Below are 5,404 nucleotides of genomic sequence, written 5' to 3' on the forward strand. Positions count from 1 at the left end.
GGACTTTGGTTTCGAGGCACAAACACACCTTATAGCACTGAATGTCATGACCCCACAACAGGGCTCTACTGTCCCAGCTCTGGAGAAGAGTAGAGATATTTTTTTCTTTAAAGGTCAGGAGATATAAAAATACTTCAGAGGCTAAAAAAAAGCAGTGCAAAGGAACAAAAACATAATTGAAAGGGTTTTGGTTGCTAAAAAGGGATTTTAATTGCTAAACAAGCTAAAGATAAATGATTACACAACTCAATTCATGGTAAAGCCTTGAAATTTTAGACATCATGTATTTTGACTTCAGGGGGCTGGCTGTAAAGTGACACCTTGGTTTGATGAACTCAGCTCTGTGGGAGAGAATTGACATTCTTCTGCACTGTGTATGGACAAAGTGACACTAAGGACATGAAAACACCAGTTCACACAGACCAGAGTGACCTGCACCTGCAGTGCTACCTCTGGCTTCAGTCCACATCACTAAGCAGGAACAGCTTCAGGCTTCAAACGAACAACCAAAAAAACATTAAGAATATCAATGAGCAGAACCGCATAGTAAAAAAATATTACTCCTTTATGCCAATCTGGATTCACTGTGCCTTCTTTTTCTGAATAATATGCTTAGTCTGTATATCACTTTAAGGGTAGAAGGTGCCTGAAGGGATGGGAATTGTTTCCAGTCCCAGAAGCTGGTCAGAGAACAGCATTCCCACTAAATTGAAAGAAGAGAGATGTTAGCACACAGACTAGGAACCTGCTTTAAACAGTAGCTGAGCAGATTTTTTTACTATTATGAGAAGCAGCTGAGAGACTGTCATTAAAAATAATAGAAAACATATGTTATGTGTTCTCACACAGTGGAAATTGTGTGGAAGTTCCACATATGATCATCCCTTCCCACTGAGCTCAGGGGCACAGCTTTGCTTTGACGAGGTTTCAAAACAGACTAAGAGTCTGCTGGTGCTTCCTTGAGAAAAACAAAATTTGTGATGGAGTGTCATGAATGTCACCCATTTGAGGAACCAATAAGACAGATTTCTCAGTATTGTAAGACCATGATCTTCTAGCATTTATTAAAATGTAACGGTGAGGGGACTTCACAGCACAGATATTAGATCCCTCCGAAACAGTGATGTTTATATGTGATGTAAGAGCACTCTTTCTCTTTCCCTCATGTTGCTTCTTAACATGCTGTATCAGAGATTACTCTTGCCACAACAAAGGGTAGCAGAAGGGATTGCATGGCAACATCCCACTCTGCTACCAAACAAGTTTACCTTTGTTGGCTAAGCTCAGCTCACTCATCTGACCTTAAATTAAAACCACAGAGAATGCAATTTCTTGTCTCAGCTGAGGTGTGGAGTAATATCCCACAGTTGGCAGGTGGCAACAGCTATCTGGAAACACAGTTTGAGCCTTGCACAAAATTTAAAGTCTACAGTATGCTAAATGTCACACTGAATAACTTGGATGGGAATTAGCAGTGTCCTTTCTCCTAATAAAGCAGGCAGGGAAACCAGTCTCCAATCCATCATTCTACAATTAATTAATAAAGCAATATTAACTACAAAGACTTAGTTACCAGAATAAGGTAATGATTGCTTTATCCAGCAGTATTAGGTACTTCCAGTGAGTTTCTACATATGAACCTTTTTTGCTCACTTTTGGAAGACTGGGAGTTGATGAAGCTACAGATGCTTATGCCAGGAGAGGTGCCAGTCCAGGGAGTGTAGCATGTGGATGATTTTTAAGTTGTATCATTTCAAGCACAATGACAAAAACTGCCATGGGAAAACAATGTGACTAAAAGTATGTTTCCTGTGGCTTACTAATGGAGTATTCATGCACAACATTAAGCTGATGAATATGAATTTGTTGGACACATTATCCTTCTCCCTTTGTGCAGGTTTCAAATATTATAATTATGTCTGGTTTAATTACTATTAGCCTCAGTTGAATTGTCACTGCTTTCAGGATTTTCAGTGTGCAGAAATTTATATTTAAAATTTGCCTTATCTGAAAGCAAACTTCTCATGTTGATTTAATTTTGTATGAACAGGGTGTTATTGTATTTTAAGGTCTGATCTATCACCATGCTTACTTAAGAAGAGGAGAAGCATTCTCTGTTGACTATTGCTGTCTTAAATACATATAAAGCCACTTGACATGAGTTAATTCTTATGTGGCTTTGTCTTTGGATTGTTTTTCCGGACTCCATAATCACACTCCATTCCAATTGTAAGAATTTACTTCAGACTGAGGTAGAGATAAGAGATCCGAACCATCTCTTACACTAACGGAGTAGCTGCATGGCTCCTGTGGGGTTATTAGGATTGCTACAGTTAGATGCTTCATCCACCACAGACAGAGATCCGAGTGCTTTCCAGGCAATTAAGGAGGCCCACATGCTGAGCAAGAAGCTGTGGAAGACACATCAAGCAAAAGGATGCACCTGAATTCTTCCTACTCTCTGGAAGTCTGAAACCACACTCACAGCTCTACTTCAGACTCTGTACATTTGAGATCTCGAGTGCAGTAGATTCAAAAAGGCTCATCTGGAGTACTCAACCTGCACTGAGACCTACTCCCTTAACACGTTTATTTGGGAACTGAAGGCATTGTCTTTTCACCCGTACAGAATTAAAACTTGCATTTCTTAAAGCATTTCACCAAACCACAAGATTAGACTCACAATAAAACTGAAGGTATTCTCCCTTCACCCTGATGAGGAATAAAATCTAAGTGTGACCCACTGCAGAAAAGGAACTGCAAGATGAGCAGAACAGAGAAGAAAGGAACAGAAGGGAGCTTCACTCCATAATCCAATAGTAAAAGCATTAACTTAGGAAAGAAGAAAAGGGAAACCTCACTTCGCTGCTCCTATTCAGTATTAGACTGCCCTTTTCCTTTCTTGTTCAATGAATCCCACTTTTCCAGCCGCTCCTCTATTTTCCACATTTAAGAAGAGATCTGAAGAGTGTAATTTATGTCACCCCATGTTATTCAGCAGCTTTCAAAACATAATCATGTTTCTCAGAGGTTCTCAGTTATCTTCTGGTGAAGGCACCTCGAAACAGACCTTTTTATTTCCCATCCCTGCCCTCAGGCTCCCTCTGAGGGGAAAGCTCAGCTGTCCATGTTCTCTCTCTCCCAGGGCATTTGGAGGGACAGCCTGAGTGATGGTACGTGCGCCATCAGCCACAGGATGTCTTTCTCAGAAAATGCCACTGCCACATTGGTGCCATATGCCTTTTTATTTCATGACACCTGTTTACACAGTATGAGTCAGGAAAAAGATTACTTCCACAGCAGAATAGGAAATCATAGGACATTCACAGACAGGCAGTGGGTTCAGGGAATATCTATTTATTTATAATATTTAAGCATTTAACAATTCATATTGTCAGAATCTGTACAACTGTCCTGATACATGCTGTTTTCAGTCTCCTGTGTAAGTGCCACAGTTGCAAATAATTTTGAAAGCCAAAGAAATCAAATTCTGTAGCTAAAAATTAGTTGTAAGCAGAAAAACAAGTATGTACTTTTTTTTATTATTATTACTTAACATATCCTATCCATGTGTTGATTTTGAGTAGGGATTTCTTGCTTTATTGATTATATTTCTTAGTATTGCAAAGTAAATAAGAGAGTTGACTTTTATGACTTTGTAAGTAAAAATATTATCTCTCAAGTGCAGAATATTTATATCTGTTATGATACACAATGTTAAGACAGCATTGCTGGCTTTGGAAAAGTTTGAGAAAAGGTTTGTACTCATTTTGTTAATGCTTCAAGTGCTGAAAAGACTGGTAGATTAGTTTAAACTGAAGTGGTTCTGAGTTAAAGTGCTGCATAGCATGTGCAGTGATCTCAGACATGGGCAGCTGCTCCCTTTCTCTCACTCTTTTGTGAGTTTGTAGTGGAGGACAGAAGTCTTCTATGGCTGCACCAGATAAACCAGATCTGTCCAATCATCAATGTCCCCTCCTACATTGTGATTTGAGCATGTAATAATTGTTGCAATGAAAGCAGTGCTACAGGTGTGTTACATGACATGACAAAACAGAAGTACCATAATGTTGAGTAGAGAACAAATAAGTTGATTTAAAAACCTACAGAAAGAAAGAAAAAATTGGTAGCATTTTCCAACCTTGAGAAAAGTTTCACTAAATTATGTTTGAAAAGGAAAATTGCAAGTAGCATTCTCCTAGAATTGCTCCTACCTCCTTGCCATCTTCTGCCTCTCAACATATGGAGGCACTTGTGTGTCCCACTACATATGGAGGCACAGGAACTTGCACACAGACACAGGTGGGCGCAGCACAGCAGCACTGCTGCACTGCACTAATATAGATATCCCTGCAGGAACCATCTGGCTCTCGGCTGAGTTAATGCCTTCCTGACCCTGATCTGCTGTGTCCTATAAAAGTTTATTTTCATTTTCATTTCCATTTATCTCACAAGAACTGAAAATGAACCAAAAGCACTTAAGACCTTACATAGCATTTTCCTTTTTTTTCCCCCTCCTCCCAATGCATTTAATTACTTTCCACAATCCAAACAAGTTTGTGTTTATAATAAGCCACAGTCCCTCTGTTCTTGTGGCTTTGTGGTGCTGAATTACTTTGAACTTTCAGAGGTCAACTCCCCCTCTACTACACAAGTGCCCTAAGAGCATTGTAACATTCAACATGGTATATAGCGCATTGTGTATCTCCTGGAACATATTTCAAGCAGTTTAACCCGTAGTACATGTGTAAGTGACCGAAGTGTGTGCTACAGTACCCAATTCACTCCGTGAATTCGCTACATTTTACAGAGATGCTTTGGGCAGGTTTCCATCCTTAAGGGACGCCAGCTGACTGCTTGTTTGCTGTTATGTGTATGTCTGACAGGAACCTTGTACCTTTGGTACCAATGAGGTGTTTTTTCCCAGACCCTTCACGGGAGGAGCGTGCGGCACCAGGGAAGTGCAGGGCAAACCGAAGGGAGCACGGCCCATGCTATAGAGCCACTCACTGCGGTGAGTCACTCGGAATCGCAGACCATGCCGCGTTGGAAGGGACCCCCATGGATCACCGAGTCCAGCTCTTAGCTGTGCACGGGACCATCCCCAACAGTCACACCACGTGCCTGAGAGCATTGTCCAAGCGCTCCTTGAACTCTCGTCAGGCTTGGGGGGCCGTGACCACTTCCCTAAGGAGCCATTCTGCCGGCTTAGTTCCTGCCTTATTTATTTATTTATTTATTTATTTATTAACAACTCCCACCATCACGTTCATTTCAAACACCAAACCGAGGGCTGCCCGCGCGCTCCCGCGCCCGCAAGATGGCGGGGAAGGCGGGGGGAAGGCGGGGGGGGGCGGCCGCGTGCGCGCGGGGGCGGTGCTGGGCGGGGCCGGGGCCGGGGCCG

This window comes from Pseudopipra pipra, chromosome 7 (genome assembly GCF_036250125.1).
Source record: "Pseudopipra pipra isolate bDixPip1 chromosome 7, bDixPip1.hap1, whole genome shotgun sequence".
Taxonomy (NCBI): Eukaryota; Metazoa; Chordata; class Aves; order Passeriformes; family Pipridae; genus Pseudopipra; species Pseudopipra pipra.